This window comes from Brachyhypopomus gauderio, unplaced genomic scaffold (genome assembly GCF_052324685.1).
Source record: "Brachyhypopomus gauderio isolate BG-103 unplaced genomic scaffold, BGAUD_0.2 sc84, whole genome shotgun sequence".
Lineage (NCBI taxonomy): Eukaryota > Metazoa > Chordata > Actinopteri > Gymnotiformes > Hypopomidae > Brachyhypopomus > Brachyhypopomus gauderio.
The window spans coordinates 466744-486215 of record NW_027506905.1 but is presented as its reverse complement, the minus strand read 5'-3'; the positions used below and the strand labels follow the sequence as shown (position 1 = coordinate 486215).

Below are 19472 nucleotides of genomic sequence, written 5' to 3'. Positions count from 1 at the left end.
TGATGTATGCTTACTGCGGTCGATCCTATGAACGTCTAGAACTTCAGCAGCCGAACGTGCAGACACTGTTGTTGTACAGTTGTGTAGTAAACAGGTACATCTAATACAAAGAAACCAAACCAAGAGATTAATTTCTAGACCATACACTGGGATATGGTGTCAGCAATATGAAATTGTCAAGTGCATTGATTGTAACTTGGCACCAGATGGCGCCATTAGATCTATAGTGCAACATAAACTGTCCAGCGAGCTTTGACTAGATTCTTGTTGAGTGCAGTGTAGTACACAGACCTCATCATTATTATTAATGGAGTCTCACACACTGAGTCAGGGGGACACCAAAATGAGTACATGGTCTTAATATGTAGCATGCTTTATGACTACCACATAAGCTTCACAAGTGCATGTGTCTACGTTGAACTGGCTAGATTTCAATCCTATCTGATGATCTGTAAAGATTGGTCATTTTTACATTGTGCCTCACTCCATTTAAAGCCCGTTTTTGTTAGTAACATTGTATTGGAATGGTTCTGTAGACCACACAAGCCATCATCAGTATGTATAATGTGACAATTTGATATTTGTGTAAATCAATCAGTTTCTCAGAAATGAATAACAACTGTGCTAATATCTGGTTAATATTCATATAGGGCTGGTTTCCTGGATATTGACTACACCTAGACCATAGATTAATCTCAGCACCAATCGCATTTAAAAAATCTTTTACACTAAGCTTGAGCTTTACATGGGTCTCGGAGATGGGACTATTACATTTTAGTTGATTTTCCTCTTTAATTTTATTCATGGTCCAAATCTAGTCCAGGATGTGGAATATTAAATGTATAGTCCCCCAAATCAAAGAAAGTAAAGATTCAGGATAACAATATGCAATAGCATAGTCAGGTGTTGCCAGGTGAGATCTTTGAAACTCTGGCATCCAATGTTGCAATGGTGGGGTTCATTTTCCTAGTGGTGAGATATGTCTTGAGAAAGTGATGTAGACTCTCAAGAGACAGTGTCCCTGGCCTAAAATTTTCTCTCTTTTTTTGTCTAGTTCCTTAATTAGTATTGTAATAAATTATTTTGCAGCAGTTTGCCCTGGTGAGAAGAAGTGCTTTGACTTAGACTATGACAAATTTTCCCATGTGGTTCTGATAATAATGAACAAGTTTTGATGTTATCTGGGAAAATGTGAGTGTATTATGTTGAATTGCCATTTTGCTGTAACTCTTTGATGCGTATTATATTCATCTTATCTCAAAGATTTGTAGTGTGAGTTGCTTTTTAGTCATTTGAAAAGGAAAAAAGAGTTAGTGTCGAATCCTAACCTTTCAAAATAAAAGCTCTTTGGAGATGGTTAAGATATATATGATATGCTATTAATGCTTTTCTCAGTTATTGACAAATTGTTATCTCTTACTTTGCAATAATATATCCTACCATATAGCCTTTGCAGTTAATTCACTGCATGAAAACTGCTTGGCTTTAATATGTGAAACATGCTTTCCATTTTCCATAATGATGGACTGCTATGATGCACTACACTAATTGTTCATTGTATCCATTGGTAAAAGGTGCAATTTCCTGGATTTAAATCAAGAGTTTGCTCAGACAGTTGGTCAAATACATTTAATTCTTTTCCCCTGATTTTACAACTATTATTTACAATACAGACAGTGACCAATTTCCAGTGAGTGCTGTACATTCTTCACATGTCGTGTCCCCACCATGAAGCTGCAGACATCTGTCTTAAACTCCTGCATCCACCACCCAAGATGCACTACCACTCATGGTCTCTAATCAGGAGTCAGAAATTGCAGATGTAATGAAAGTTCTGTAACTGCGGTGTTAGAATACTAGAGGAGAACGGGCAATGTCTCCATCAGCCTGTAGTCACAACACTGTCCCAACGTCACATCTGTTTCACTGACGTGGTGGCTTTTCTGATAACATTCTCCATGTTGACAGATTAAGAGATTGACAGGTTGTCAGATGAAGAGATTAGATTATGAGCAAAGGATTGTGTAGGTGCAGATAAGTCTATGTTCCAGACTCAAGTATTCTACTCTTGCCTTAGTATTTTAGTTTGGGTTTAATTGTTGTCTGGAAGAGATTCAGAACTAGTTTGGGACATTTTAGTCCAGTCCATTGTAGTGAAGAATTGTGTTGTGAAACAAGTAATTACAGTCCTTATAAAATGGCTGCTCTGGATTATAATGAACTGCATGCAATAAATGAAAATATTAGCCATCAGGAAACAGATGGTATAAGTCTATACAGCAAAGAGACTTGACAAACACACCATCTTAACTATAGCTAATAAGATATTCATTGCTGTTTAGCCGGAGGCAGTACAGACACACACACACACACACACACACACACACACACACCCACACATACACACACAACACACACACACACACACACACACACACACACACACACACACACACACACACACACACAGCCTATTTTCTAAAAAAAATCAAGATGTACTTAAAAATATATATTATGTTGTTTTAACTGAGCAAGGAGGAAATTCTAATGAATTGGGGACATAGCTTACGTTCATGGACGACACTGGCCTTCTTAGATGGAGGGAGAGGTCAGGTTCTTTGCACATCAGACCAAAGGAGTTTCGCTAAAGCAGGGAAACAGCAAACACTCTGAATTACATGAGGGAGATGTCAAAATGCAGACAGTGATGTTATCTTTTAGAAGGATTGCAAAGCAAAAAAAAAGCAGAGGCTAAAATATGTTAGCTTGCAAGTACTTAGATTGCTATGATGTCAACCTGTTTTATGAAGGGAAGGGCCAGTGTTGTCACTGACCTGTGCAGCACAGGGTCGGCTGATGACGAATACGCATTGCCCACTGGGATTCCAAACATACTCCATCAGTTCTGACTGTTTATGTTTAAGCTCTGTGCCTTTGGCTAACTGCCATTTTAAAGCGTTCAAAGGATAACCTAATAAAGAACATGTGAGCAAATGATCCCCCACACTGTTCCACACAGCTGCAAAAGAAGTCATAACAAACACTGATACAGCACTGACCATAACTTAAATGTAAATAAAATTATTTTATTTATTCATGTGATATTCATGTGTCATGTGACAACAGGATTCATAGTAACATCTTTAGACTGAAAATTCCTAACAGGATGACATTTAAGAGAGATCCACAATAAAGGACAGAGCAAGCATCATTTCATCTTAAGATCTGTGGTCTCTTTCTTTATCTCTATGAATTCTGGGATGGTTTTGAATATTGGAGCACTGGTAATGCTCCGCTGCTGATCTGATGTTGTGGGTTTGCTAGCTTCATCGCAAGGCATGCTGGGCCTGTTTTCTTTTGCTACTCAATTACCTTTGACCTCAACACAGTTTTCAGTAATGACACACCTCATGTCTCTTTAATTATGGTTGGTTATTAATCAAAGAAACAGGACATGTACATCCAAATATCAAACACAGATGGGAATCATAACAGCATAATTACTACCCACAGGCAGATGAAAACCGAGGAAAACCATTACATTTTCTTAGATCTGTGGGTTTATGTGTTACTTAAAACCCCTTTGGCACATGGGTTGAACAAACTCGCTGGGCCACAGTTGGCTGGTGATGTTGTATAAAGTATCTGCCATGTACCCTTTAGTTGGCATGACGTTTCCATCTGAATGAGGAAGTCACAGAGTAAGAATGCCCCATTTCCACTTTTACATTTATTTAATTTTATTTATTTTATGTTGTATTTATTATATTTAGTTTATTATTTGCATAATTACAAAAAGCCATATGGTTGTGTTGGGTGTTCTTGTTTATGATTATGTAACTGATTGATGCAGTGTATTTTGAAATGCCCTTGCAGAAAACTGATACATGTACTTGTATTGCTGAAAGAAATGTCCTATAATACCTGTGTGCCCGTGTGTGTGTGTGTGTGTGTGTGTGTGTGACTAAAGGACCCATCTCTCATTTGTCTTACTGCTACATCTATATGATGAGTTGAGAGTGGGGGCGGCTCACATCTAAATTACAGCCCTCCTCCACCAGCTAGTTAAGGCAGCCAGACTCTGCCTATCAATTACCCACACACAAGCCTTAAACATTAAGCTCTCTTCTTTCACCCTTTTTAATGTCTTCGTCTCACAAGTCCCTCAGGCAGCTCGTGTGTGTTTGATGCTTCAGACGACACTCATTTTCCAGGATCCTTTGGCAGAGTGGAAATAGCTATTTAGATCCATTGTCTAGACTAGGGGCTCCTTGTAGCATGATAGAAATGCTTGGGTGACTCACTCTTTTGAATAACTTTTTTTGTTTTGTCTAATGCAAATGGACATTGGCCACATGTTCTTTAAAATGATCAAGTTAGAGGAGAAAAAGGGAACCCTGGAGGATTGTGGCTATTGAACGTGACAGTTTGTTTCCATACGGCTTGTGTTTTTTAACTGAAGTCCATAGGAACCATATGGAGTATATAATCTATAATTTGCTTTTGAAGAAAGCAAATGTAGAGGGCCAGTAAGATCCATGTATATTTGGGCATATGGGAAAATTCCTCAGTCCATCAACACCTAATGTTCCAGTTACAGGAATAACAATCTCCAGCCAGCAGCCTGGTGTAAACTGTACATCTTCACCATATGTACTTGTGTGAAGAGTCGTGCGTTTTGTGTCAGGATGCACATAGCAATGTGATCAAATCCATTTGCTTTGAAGAAATGCTACAGGCCTATAAAAGAGCCCATACTAAAAGCACTTTACTGGGTCCTCTAATTCAAATCCTGGAGTTCTGCACAGCTTTGCGTTTCCCTTGCTGTCACGTGCCTGATTCAGCGTGAGATTGACCTGATTTAACTGGGTGTTTTGCTGGACAGATTGCTCTGTCCTTTAGCCCTGTGCCACCTGCCTTTTGTATGTCTGCCTCTTTTTCAAAAAGTCTACATTTGAAAGACCTTATACAGTGGTACAGTCATATATTAGCTCATGATAACATGAGATTTTAGCAGTGATGGGGTAATCACATTGCTCTGCTGGCTATTTTAGATCTGCTAATTTACATCTGTTTGCATGAAATCTAATCCTGACTTATTCCTACATTACAGTAATGCTATGAAATGTTTAGACGATGTAAGTATGGACTGATCTTGATAACATGGAATACTTAGAAAAAGAGAGTTTCATATTAATGATTAACTAATTGTGTTGTATATAGTATGGTACAGTATAGAACATTTGAAGTGAACACTGAGAAAAAACAGGATTCAGTTTTTTTCTGTATGGCATGAGAGGGTAATTGTTTCCATAATGACTGTGTATGTGACAAATGAACTTTGATGTGATTTGATTTCAGTACTCGTACACTGTGCTGCACTGCACAACATCACTCATTATCCCACAATCACAGCATCAAGGAGCTTTGCTGCATTTTGTTTTGCCTTAAATTTTCTAACAGCAGTCAGTTCTCAGGGAACCCGGACATGTTTTGCTGTAGTGTCTGAATTAAGAATTATTCATGCCTACCAATGTCAACAAAGGTCTCTCCTCTTTGGTCTGTCCAGTCTAAAGTCGACGGCTATTTTCAGACACCGAGTCCTACGAACACAGCGGCCTGCGCTCCTGCCGGCTGATGTCAGCTCCCGTGAAACCCCGCCCCCTGGAATGCGATACAGGAAGTGGATCAAAGTCGCATGTTCAGGCACTACGTGGTAAACCGTGACTTCAGGGACTTGCTTGAACACACACGAGTGACGGAGCCATTGTTTTAGCACTCTCTGTACTGAACGGTGTTCTGCTACATTGTTCTCTAGTGCACGTCCCAGGACAATCATCCTGTACAGGACAGCTGTGCCGAGTTTTCAAGATTTCATCACGTTTTAAAGCATATGTGACCAGTAATCACTTGGCCTCCAGAGTTTCCATGCAGTCTTATAATGAGAGGAAACTCTGCCAAAATATACGTTATATATTTAATATAATGCATTTGGCTTATGTTAATATCCTGTAAGTCAGGACACCAAACCCCAGACACATTGGGGCACATCTCCATGTTTTGACTAGCTGGTGTCCTTGAAGCCAAAGTGCAGTAAAATAGGGACTTTTTCAAAGAATTCATAATGAGATTTATCTTCTTGCTGAGCAATGACACATGATGCCAGTGCTTAAGCCTGCCATTCAGAGGCTAATGCGACCATAAGAGGTGTTATTCATCACTGTTTAACCGGCCCAATGTGAATACGAGGTTTTGACATATCTGTGGAGATGAACAAATCTCAGTCTCAAAGCAATTAGAAAATCTCTGGAATCCTGGCCCACTGTTTGTCTGTCTGATACTGGCATTACGGCTGTTTAAGCAAAACTCTGTCTTGCAGACATTTCCGTTGAGTATTATGTTATTATCTAATCTCTGTGGCTGGTTCTGGTATGTGAGGTGCTCATAGTCTACATGGTGACACACACACACACACACACACACACACACACACACACACACACACACACACACACACACACACACACACACACACACAATGAATGATAACTGTGTTGTTCTACAGAGGAAACAGTGTATTTGGGAATGTTTTGGAAATGCTGATGACTTAGAGCTAGGAGCTAGATGAACATGTGTACCCTATGATAAAACACAGTTAATTAGGCAGGAAATCCACAACAAGTAAAACATCTTATTGTCTTTGTAAAAAAAAAAAACAATAAGAAGAAAAAGGTAGAGGGCGCTGTAACCTTCCTCACGGTCTCCTTTCAAAACATGAACACTGAGTTTAGGACACGTTCATTTTTTGTTCATCTTAACCAACTGGTAGTCTATTTTTAAAAAATAGACTTTTTGTTTGAAAGTTGTTTTGGGTTAATTCCTGACATCACACTTATTAATTATTTGATTATGAAGCACGTATGATTATGTTATTCATTGACAGAGCTCAGAGGTACCAGGAATCACATTTACTCCATAAATCATTCTATAATCTATATTCTACTGTACTCTGACTGAAACGTAGCCAAGGTCATTATCCTGTAATGAGTTCTCCCTTGTCACACACTTGTGAGGACGTTTTCTATTACAGACTGATTAATCACAGGGATAAAAAAAAAAATGATTCTACATCCAAGATTAAAATGCCCAAAGTTATCGTCATGCATAACTTTGCTATGTTCCTGCTTAGATATGGACAGTGGGCTATACCAGATATATTATATAGGTTTACAAACTTCAGTTATATGCCAGTGATTGTTTAGTTTGTTTCTATATTTGGCAGGCTGATAGCATAAGGCTATTGTGCATGAGCTTGCTGTGAGATTTCAGAAAAACTGTAAGTGAAAGTAGATTGCTTGATGAGTTAATTCAGCGGGCCACAAACCCTAATGGACTGATGTCTTAGTACAGTATGTAACTTTGGTGTGGTCTAATTAGCAGTGGTGTATTATTATACGGGACTGCAGTTACTATTAAACATTTGGAAGGTGGCAGTCATGGAATTCCATTGTTTGTATTTGTCTGCTGCAGTGCTGCCTAGCAACGGGTGTTCTTTGAGGGAAATCCTTGCGTGTGAGCACACCTGGCTTTGTGACATCAGCAGTCATTCCTTCCTGGGAGCAGCTAAGGACATTCTATCTTGCTACCTCTTTCTCTCTCTCTGTTCTTTCTTTCAGGACAGCTGAGTCACCAACGCAGTACTACTGATTGCAGGGTTTGATACTATCGCCCACATCATCAGCACGCAATATTGTGAGGCAGCAGGAAACCCTATCTTAATGGAGTCTGTAGGGACACCATATCTTAATGGAGTCTGTAGGGAAGCCCTAGCTTAATGGAGCCAGCAGCCTTTATGGGACATTTCCTAGGTTTTTTTTAAACAACACTAAGTAACAATAAATATGATCAAATAAGATGAAGAATTTTAATCTAGATTTTCAAAAATGCAGAAACAATCAAACGGACACCTAAATTGTGCTCTGACATGACAGCACAGCCTGGAGCTCAGTGTGATTACAGCACAGTATCTCTCCATGATCCCAGACTGCTGAGCCCCTGGGGCTGTGGGGGGAAGCCCATACATGCACCGTGTGCACTTCGCTGGGGTCATGGAGAGGGCCACGGTACTGCGTCGGCTCTCTGATCCTCTTCACTCATCACTAGCTTTGACTTTAAGGCTCCTACATGTTCTGCCCGGTTCAGTTCAACTCAGTTGAAATTCAAGCGATTGCATGCTAACGAGACTTGGTGAGATTTTCGTAGACTCGCTTTGTCTCTGATTACTAGCTGGGCTAGTTTAACGGTTTCACTCAGTCAACGGGCCGTGCTGAGCCACGCGTCTAGCATCAGGATAATCCCTTTCAGATTTTGCATGGCAAACCGTGACATTTTGAGATTAAGCACAAGTTTTCTTTCACGTCTTGATGGGTAAAAACGGAACTATCAGACCAGGATCTTCAACAACGACATCATGGAATGTTTCCTCGACATGCTTTTGTTTTTGTTATGGTTAAAGCTCCATGCAAAAGTGGAGTGGTATGAGAAATACTGCTCTTGCTTTCACTAGTAGAAGATTGTAAGCAAAGAAGAGTGTCACATTAGTGAGAGAAGAGTGTCACATTATTGACAGAAGAGTGTCACATTAGTGAGAGAAGAGTGTCACATTATTGACAGAAGAGTGTCACATTAGTGAGAGAAGAGTGTCACATTAGTGAGAGAATAGTGTCACATTAGTGACAGAAGAGTGTCAGAGAGGTGCCGCCATTCCTGTGTACTCTGGATGACTCGTCCTGTGTGCAAACATCAGGGCCACATGTGCACACACACACACACACACACACACACAAACATACACACACACATACATACACACACATACACAGACGCAAGAACTTCTGCAACTAAAATACACAACACAGCACCGGATCTTTCTGCGTATCAACACTGATCCCATTTTGATAATAGTTAACAAGTAGGATTAAAAGAAACCAGATCTAATCAGATTACATTAAGAGGTTAGGATCAGTCGGACTTCACTGTTATTTGAAGAAGTTACTTTTGCTTTGAGACAAGAGTTCAATAGATGACATTATTTGGGCTCAGTGTTTACATTAGCTCAGAACTACATAATGTACATATTGTACACCCACCTATGTCCAACAGTTTGCCCACTGTTTGTCCAACAGTGTATGGCTAACCACCCTTATTGTCTTTACAAAGATTAATGCCTAGTTGAAGATGAGTTGAAGATGAATTAACAAAATTTTACTTTAGCACTTTCTGTTTGTGCATTTGTTTCACAATAGGCAGCTGAATCTTTTAAAGTTACCTTTATTCATGCAAGGAAGCACAACAGCTATCTGTTAGCTGTGGTCATCATCAGGAGACTGGGTGATCAGGTATGCTCTTTAGCACGCGTGGTGCTACATGCTAATGCTAACATGAAGCACCTTCACTCTGTCCCCAGGTCTCTATCTGCTCTTCCTAGACAACGTCCCTCCATGAACTGCGGAAAAACATTCCCTGCCACAACTCCGAAACCCCCAAGCCCTTTAGAGTCATGAAGTGGTTTCAAACTCTAACATCTTTAAAGGGGAGTAAAAATAAACCCTGGAGACACATGTGCTTTTCATCTGACCTGGGGGAGGTAGGAAGGGGGGGGGGGGGGGGGGGGGGAACGAAGCACTCGTTGTGACCTATTTACTTTGAGTTGTTATGATTGAGTCCAAACCAGCATGCAATTTACAGATTGTTTTCCTGAAATAAGAGAGTACACTCTTCAGACGAAAGGAACGGCTGAGGTGGAGATAAAAGTCCCTCTGAGGTAAAAAGACAAGTTAAAAATAAACTACATATCCCACATAAAGATCTTTAAAGATAGTATTCTGAAACCAAGGACACCGGAGATGACTAAGTCAATAAATAGTTACCCACCACAGGCATGAACGTGATAATATTTCATTCATGTTAATGCATGGTATTTAGGATTAAATAGGCCAAGAGTGTGATATTGGCCTATTTCATATTCAAGATTAAACACAGATGTAATATTGGACTCCACCTTTATAAATCATTTGGCACAAAAAGAACGTCACCAAACTGAGGATCTCTGAATTCACTTTATACCAAAAGAACATTTGACACAAAATCAAACAAACGATTAAAACATCAGTGTCCATTACTTACGGATAAATCTTTCTGAACAGTGTTATCTTGTGTCCAAGTCAAACATTGTGCTGCATGTTGACATAACGCTGGTTTTAAACATTTTTTCAGGCGTGGATGAGTCAGTCTTCAAATAAAGTAACTAGGTGTTCAATCAATAGCCACAGACAAAGATTAAGAAAGGTACATGTCTTTCAGAGGCTGAATGCAAACACGACACTGGGGTAATAAGAAGAGTTGGGACTCCAGGTATTCACAATGATTAAACTTTACAGCAGTCTAGCCAGACTCTCTGTCTATTCAGTCAAAATCAAACTTACACACATGCTGCAGTGTAAATGTACTCAAGCTGAAGATGATGTCTACAAGATTGTCTTGTAGGAAAAAAAGACACTATTACTGTCATCATTTTTGTGCATTTTCCATTTCAAACCCAGGACAGCTGGGAAGTGTGTGGAGGACGATCGTGATCTATATTATCAGTAATCTCCCAACACCAGTCATAGACAAGTCATCTTACACAACAGTATAGTTATGGACCTTAATTATGTAGCTACTGACTTTACGGTCAGAATATACATTGTAGAATGAAAACATTTAATTTAACCTGAATATATCACCTTGCCTGAATTACGCATTTATTACACATTTATGTGGCACCTATTCAACATGAGGTGTTTTTCAAACTGATTGTTTGAATTCCAGTAACTTTTACTTAACATTACTTAACATGCACAAAGTAATATGAAACAAGTATCTTGTCCACGAAATACCATGTTAAAAATGAAAAATGTGTTAAAGAACCTAAAGAAATCCTGTGTCCACAAGAAACAAATCTGTCCACGGTCAGTGGTTATTAGCGCCCAAATTGCGACCGTACATGTAAATGTCGTTTCTAGACACTCATTCCAACGCAATGCAGTTAAATACATTCCCTGAGTAAGAACCCAACGCATGTCACATATTTAAAAACCCAAACGTAGGTTAGATTCGACAAGGACATTGCTGTCATGCAATTGACTCGATGAAAAGATAAAATGAAAATAAAAATAAAGCAATAAAGAAAAGAAAAGGGCAAAGCAGTAGGCTAAGTGATCATTACTACGTTATAGTGTAATCTTGCTAGTAATCGCCATATTTACAAAAACTTTACTAGTAATGTACTGCCTTTCATGTAGGGTAACTGTAACAGAATACCTGTTTTTGTATCCCGATTATGTTACTCGGTTACATTACTGTACCCAGCCCTGTTTATATACCTGGATGAAATTACCCAAATGTCTAAATAGCATACAGTAAGACGATAAAGACTGTGTACACAGATCAGGTTCTGTTATAATAAAGTACTGAAGGCTGTATGTCATTCTGTGTCTGTTATGGTAATATGTTCACGCTACTTCAGTCCATAGTCTGGTACAGTAAACACTAATGATAGTTATTAGAACTTTATTAGGGAAGAAGGGTGCATTATTTAATGCTAAGCTCCTCATTTTCACATATTTATCTCTCTGACAGTACATGTATGATGGCACACTGACTGAAACCTTTTCCTTCCTGACTGCTCAATGATTTAATTGTCCACAAATGGCATTTCATTTATACTAAACATTCTAACACATTTCCTGTGGGTACTCAAGTCAAGGAACACCTGAGCATATGAAACCAATAATGGCTTAATATGCGACAAGAGGTCAGAAGTACAATGTTTTACTTAGAGGACACATTTCTGAGACTGAAGACCAATTTCTGTACATATTACAGGATTTATAACATTATAGAAAAGACAAGTGGAATGTCTGAGACTCTTTTTCCCTCCAGGCGTGCAGCTGCACATTTAGGTGTACAGAACAAAGCTGCCCTGACCTCTCCAGATGGCAGTTTTATATTTGACCATGTTTTACTTAGAAACATCCACAATTGTTGCACACAGATAATCCTACTGATTATCAAACCGTTGAAGAATATTTAAATGTTAGATCTCTGTAATGTCAGTCCCACAAATATACTCAGCAAAAGGTTTGTAGTTATACACAAGTCTACACACATGCATACACACACACACACACACACACACACACACACACACACACACACACACACACACACACACACACACACACACACACACACACACACACACACGTGCGCAGACACATACCAGTTTGAATTCCTTCAAAAATGACTATTATGTACTTTGTATCATGTGCCTAAATCATTCTTGCTTTTGTGGGTGTGTGCAATTTGGAATCTGTGATGCAGTGATTGCTATTCTGATCTGTTGCTATGACTACAATCATCTTCAGACATCAGAGTGATAAAATCTTGCTTATTTGAGGAATGTGCGTCCCCCTTTGAATAGTGGCAGAATGGTATGATTAAAAATTACATTTTAATATCTTAAAAGACAGAACAGTATATTGTGATGGGCGAGGAGTACAAAATAAAAAGGAAGCGATCACGCCAGTTTCAGGGGAAAAAGGAGGAATTAATGAATAAGGTGCACAACTCAAAACCCGTGACATGATCCACATTAAGGAAACAATAACCAGCGGTCAACTGGTACAAAGACAAGACACATATAGACAGACAAACGGCCCTCAGGTGCCGGGGATTATTGTAGGCCCCGCCCACCTGAGGGACAAACACAACAACAACAACAGGACAACAAACTATTGGTGCTGTAGATGGAGGCAGCCGGCAGGGGGCCCCCGTATGGTGACATAAATCTACAAAAATTCTGAAGCATACATCTTTTAAATGAAATAGAACTAAATTGACATTTTGTTCTACAACCTGTACGAAAATTCCTTACCAAAGCAATATACCATATCATCTTTCACCCTGTGAAAACTGTGGGTTTGTCCTGCTACTAGGAATGGAACATTTGGAACCAAGGGCCCCAAAACATGTTTGTTATTTTTTTAAATCCTGCCATAATCTGGACCTGTGAATTTGTTCTAGTTTGATCTACACATGAGCTCTCTGCACGATCATCAAAAAACAACAAGGCATGGTGAGGAACATTCCTCGCAACTTTAATTTGACTTCAAATAATCATAGGAACTTCAAAGCGATCCCTACGCTAAGACTGCAATATAATCTGACCGGGGTCTACGTTTGTACCAAGGGGAATTATGCACCTTACATCACTAAAACAGCTAACGTGCCTCTTCTGTCAACTTTGAATGGGTCAAGAACAATATTAGCCCACCAACGAGACCTAATAAATCTATTAGGAAAATATTCACGCATATTAAAAACTGCAGCCTTGTTTCACAATTTGGACAAAATATCCAGACTGTTATCACAGTTTATGGAAAATACACTGCTCGCTATAGCAACTCAGTGAGTTCACAAAAGAATGTAGTGAGAGGACTATGTATTCATCAAGGCATTCCTGGGCAGCTGATTCCCACGAGACACTGCAGGGACCTTTTGTTATACTGCTAGAGGTGCATGCGCTGTTGTTATAAATGGATGACATATTTTCATACCTGTTTGGGGTTTCTTTTAGTTTTTTGGTCTTGTCGCTTTCATCTTGTCATTACTACAGAATGTTTTAGCCTTACACGTCAACCCTAGAAGTGGAATCCCGCAGTGCATGTTGCTTGTGAACACACTGAACAAGCCCTCTAATACTGTCAGAATGGAAAATATTTTACTCGAGCTACGCATGATTGGTGGTGAGTGCACAGAGAGTGAATGGTGACATGAGTCATTATGATGTGAAAAGGATTTCTGACTGAAACAATAAATCCACAGAAATGAAAACTCACCTGCATACTCCCAAGATTAATTCTGTGATAATGTTCAATTAAAAGTATAACACATTCATATGTTGAAAACCCATTAATATATAAGATTAATATGGCCAATATCTTATCCCTGACATATGAGTAAACCTGCGAGATTCCAAGAATTTATCTGTTTACATTTTTTATGTATGACTGAACTAAAGCTTTCAGTAGGAGGCCCACGGCCAGTGGCTTATAGCTGAGTGGTGTCTCGGTGGGACGCTGGTGATCTGGGCCCGTCCTATGCAGGACAGGCTCACAGTGCTACCCCCCAGACGCTAGGAGCAGACACAGGATAATCTGGACGCTCCTGTCTAGACGAAGATACCATACCTGCATTCCTCACTCGAGCACTCATACCATGCAGCTTAAGGTCGCACTTGAGCAAGACTCGTGGGCAGGTGGGTGGCTGAGAGGCTGTTGCACAGACTGGAAGGCAGGCTTTTTCTCTGTTTGGTCTGCTCTGGCAATTTCAGCATGCCTCCCATAGTGCTTTTCTACATGTAAACGCCACATGTCACCGTTGATTGACCACAACCCCCACTAACCCATGCTTTTAACTCTTCCCTCCACACACACACACAGACACACACACACACACACACACACACACACACACACACAGTCAGAAGGCCATGTGCTAGACACACGCAAGCCTCCAATCACGTAATTACACTATCCATGGGAAGCATGTCATTTTAGGTTAGTAACTAACCATTGAAATGTTGAATGACTCTGCAATTTGAAGCGAAAATCACAGACACCCTGTGCTGTCGGTGCGTTCAGACCCCGCTTTCCTGGGCTCAAGTAATAACGGACAGCTGATGTCACCAGTAACGAGTTTCTCAAGAGCCATTAAGATGAATGAAATCAAAGAGCTTGGCCTCCCCTGGTGCTCTTCACTGCTATTCACAAAGAGGTTTTTCTCTTATAATGTTTCAGTAACTCTGAAAACTGAGTCGTAATTAATATTTCATGGGTAGCATTTATGTATATATGTTGTGAGGTGAGGTGAAATTTTCACAGTGTTGCTTTGAGTTCTCATGTGCAGGTTTTCCAAACTTCTCTATACAACACAAAGATTGATGTTTTTATGATGTTGGATGAGCTGTACATTTGCAAAGGTTAAATGCTGATATAACTCAGCTTGGCACTGTGTTTTCGCCAGCTATCTTTAACAAACGCCAGCCAAATGGACTTCTTTCTTGTGGAAAGTTCACCCCGCTGAGAGCAGTTATACATGATGTACCACAGAGACCCTGACCTTTAAGAATTGCAAAACCTCGAGTCAAAAAGGGAATAAATAAATCAAACCGAATAAAAGAAAAGCCTTTTTCCTGAAGGGTTACAGAAACTGCATAATACCTTGGGAGGACAAGAATGAACTCTGATCAACGAATGAGGGATACTTTTGTGGTAGATGTAGTGATAAATCTGAGGGCAACTTTCTTCTGAAGTGAAGTCTGTAATCATATCAGGCATTTCGGGATCAGATTCAGACCCAAACGTTTGCTGGCCCCCTGGGAGTATCCACTGGCTGCAGCATTGCTTTATGGACATGAGACTTTCTGTACATATACCTACGTTTCCTTCTCAGAGATGCACTTGTGGCTGGGCTGTAATATCACCAAAGGGCTGGAAAAAGACCCGTGAAGCCATTGGATGATTCATTGTTTTCCCTGCTTAACACTTAATTGAATTCAGCTTTCGCCCCGATCATGAGTTGTGCAGGGTGACCTTGTGTAATTTGTGTTGCTTGACTGCGCCAAATATATTAATTCCAACTATAACTACAGACTATGTAAATGTGAGTCATCACTCCATCACTTACAACGGCAGCAGATCAGAGCGTCGGTTTGAAGTCACGTCATTAGCAGAGTCCTGCTGCAGTATCTAAATGGGTAAACAGAGTGGAGAATGGGAAAGTGTGACGGCCATTCCTTACTCATGCATTGTCATGCACTCTTGGCCTTTGATTCGGCCTGATAAATGTGGCCGCTCCAACAAAGAGTGTGTTTGTTCAAGGCCAAACGCACATGTGAGGCAGGTTCACGATGGGCGGGCTGAAGGGGGGGGGGGGGGGGGGGGGGGGGGCTTGAGGAGTGTGGTGGCCCTCCACCTCTTGCTGTTTCACTATATCACGAGAGAGAGAGAGTGTGTGGGTGTGTGTGTGTGTGTGTGCAGTATTTGATGGTGTTGGAAGTTATGTAGGTACTGGGTTACCTGTAGAAATCGCAAAGTTTGAAACAGAAAGTGGAAAATGCAAACCACATTGTGTTGACAAAAGCTCTGTAAGGCCATGGTGTAATGTGTTTATATATACTGTACTGTGTAAAACTTACATATTAGATTTGTTGTTTTAGCCATTGCATGTTTTAGAAAAAGAAATCTATAAAAGAACCTATTGTGAGACGCAATCATTTTGTCAGACTGTTTTAACACCAGTTAACGCTGACTTTGATAAGGGGTCATGTGGAAGAAACACAGAGCACGCAGGGGAACTCACGTTCCTCTTCTGTCATTATGTGGGCCAGAATCATGGCGGGTGCAGGGAGGGAGGCTGTAAGATCACTTGACTTCTCTTACTCGGTGTCAGATGGGGGAACCGCATCACTTTAGAACAAACCAAGGCAGCCTGAGAGGCCTACAGCCTGGCCAAGCATGGTAAAGACCAGGGGTGCAGTGTCCATTTTCCTCCTGGCTCTTGTGGATGAGGTAACGGGGGTACTAGGGAGGGAACGGGGGTGGGGCGGGAGGGAATCTCATTCATGCTCGGTGTCTGTTTCAGTTTAATATGTCTGGGTCAAAGGGCATATTCATTCAAGGGTTCATATCAAGGGATATGTTTGGCTCTGCTTTAAGGGAAGGTAAGAACTGCAGGTTCATCTCTTAACAATGGTTCCTATTTGCCAGTAACTTCCCTGTCTGAAAAGAACAGGTAACAGTCTCCAAAAACATTTACAGCTAACACCCACTCGGTATGCATACTGCCTCAAACTAAACAAGTATGAACAGGTATGAAATCTAATTAAAATTAGCTTTGATGTCTCTATTACCATGAATTATTAATATTGATTTTCTTCAATAGGAAAACTACTAATGTTGCATATATAGTTTCTGAATATGGTAGTTCCCTCTGCAGCTTCTTCTACAGATTCCTGTGGTTATATAATGTTATGCAGGAATTTAGAATGTGTCCAGTTTGTGAACACAATGTACCATAAAACACGGCACATCGAGCTACAGTTGGGAACACAGCAATTATGATTGTCATGAATTTGCACTTGCAGTGTGAAGAGCAGGCCGAATCTAGCCTTCAGGCCGCCATTAGCTGCTTAAGCTTGTAATTGTCCCATGGCTGCCTCAAGACCATTTAGCGTTATCCTTGCTTAAGCAAAACAGACAACAAACTCCATGAAGACATTATGGAAAGCAACTTATTACAGCAAACGTCAAACTATTGCGGAGTACAGATGACTCAGCATTCAAGAGGCAAAGAGGCTATCGAAGTCTGAAATCTGCCCTCAAAGTGGAACGTCTTGGTTTGAGACCATAAGCTTCAGAATAATGACAGTGAAAGAAGACCTTGGTATGTGGAAGGGAAACTTTATGCAGCATAGCTGAGTTTTAGAAGAATTTATAAAGTCAGTTTCCAACTATTTATACAACACAGACTTTTATTACTGTATAACACAACACTAATAATAATGTCATGATTGTAGCAATTAAAAACCACGTTCCTGAACTAACCACATGAAAACAATTCTGAGTGGTCCACCAGACGTGTCCCTGGGTTTTATTAATCTTTCACGTCAACCATGAAACAAGGTCAAAGTATCGCTGGCCGAGCTGTAATTGTTTATGGAAATATACCCACAATGCTCCACTGCTCCCAGAGGAGTCATATATGGGAACAATACATTTCAGCCTGAGAAAAGAGTGATCCCAACGTCAGAAAGCACTACTGTATTCTTAGACAAGAGCCTGGTTGGACATTGGGGGGGTTGGACACATGGGGGGGGAGGTTGGTTAAACATTAACTGCATAAAGTATGAGCTATGTTGATATATATTTTTATACGTGCATCAGGGGATTTGGGCTAAACAAGCCCATCAGTAAGATAGTGTGGGGAGATACATCTGAAAAGACAAAGTCTGCCAGCCAGCATCCTGGTTGTCATGGTGCTGTTTAGAGCACATAAATCAGTATGCAGCATGAGGGTCTTCGGAGGTCATTCTCATTGGATTAGTCTTGGATTATCAATCAGGGCTCAGGATGACTGATATGGCGATTTGGCATCAGGTTCTAAAAAAATGACAAACCAAGATCCTGAGATAGTGATCATAGATTGAAAACTTCAACAAATAAGGGTCAGAATGATGTTTTTCATTATCTTAATTTTATTCGATGATTGCTTGCACAATCTTTATTTTATTCATCTGTTCCTATGGGTCAAATAGAAATTACAGGGAACAAATTTTCTAAGCAGGTCTGGCAAAGATTCTTGTAATTCAAGGTAATTACCCCCACTCAAGTATATCACTCAGTAAGACAGAAAGAGAGAGAGAGAGAGAGGGAGGGAGAGAGAGAGAGAGAGAGAGAGAGAGGGAGAGCAAGAGAGGGAGAGAGAGAGAGAGAGAGAGAGAGGGAGAGAGGGAGAGAGGGAGAGAGGGAGAGAGAGGGAGAGAGAGAGAGAGAGGGAGAGAGGGAGAGAGAGAGAGAGGGAGAGAGGGAGAGAGAGAGGGAGAGAGGGAGAGAGAGGGAGAGAGGGAGAGAGAGGGAGAGAGGGAGAGAGAGAGAGAGGGAGAGAGAGAGGGAGAGAGGGAGAGAGAGAGGGAGAGAGGGAGAGGGAGAACTGGGATCAGGAGGCCTGCCGTTCTCACTACATGTGGCACTGATTTGAGCTTTGTTGTCTTGTGGGGCCTCCACTGAAATGCATCAGTGTCAGTGGTTTGTGTCAGTAATTTGTGTCAGTGGTTCTGGATTATGGAGGACTGTCCTTGCACCCCCCATAACCCCCCCATACCCAAAGCCATGGCGCCAGCAGGTGGACGTCAGGCCCTTTTTGTGTGGTCGCCATCCACCATCCACGTTTACATCTGCCAGAGTTCAGGCAGACAAATTCACCCCCAAATTCACCCACGGGCAGGCTGTCTAGCTGGCCCCTGGCCCCCACCCCAGAGCTATGTGTGAGGCTCAGGCAGACTGCCAGACCAACCTCCTCACGTGCTGACACTTTGGGTGCACACCCACACATACAGGCGCATAAACAGGCACACACACGCATACGCGCTCATAAATGCACGCACGCACACAAACACGCAGAAACGCACACACAAAGTTACGCCATCGCTGACGTCCGTCAGGCGGGAATCTTTACTTCGTTTTCTTTGTTTATCTGTTGGAGTGTTTTCTGTGTGGTTTGGGAGACAGAAATCCTAACATTCTGGCTCGGGACATGCTCTAAATTCATTTGCTGTCCATCCCTCTGTGGCGAAGCCAACTCAATATGAA

General features: G+C 40.9%; 1 long non-coding RNA gene across 1 annotated transcript in view; it reads right to left on the bottom strand.

Annotated features, from left to right (window-relative positions):
* Nucleotides 1-7: 7 nt before the first annotated feature.
* Nucleotides 8-19472, bottom strand: part of LOC143493304 (uncharacterized) — a 40620-nt gene continuing 21155 nt past the window's right edge. Inside the window, exons 7-8 of the long non-coding RNA XR_013125385.1 lie at nt 2570-2644; nt 8-100 (exon numbers count right to left, since the gene is read on the bottom strand). This is a non-coding gene — a long non-coding RNA (uncharacterized LOC143493304). The remainder of the gene's footprint in view (nt 101-2569; nt 2645-19472) is intronic.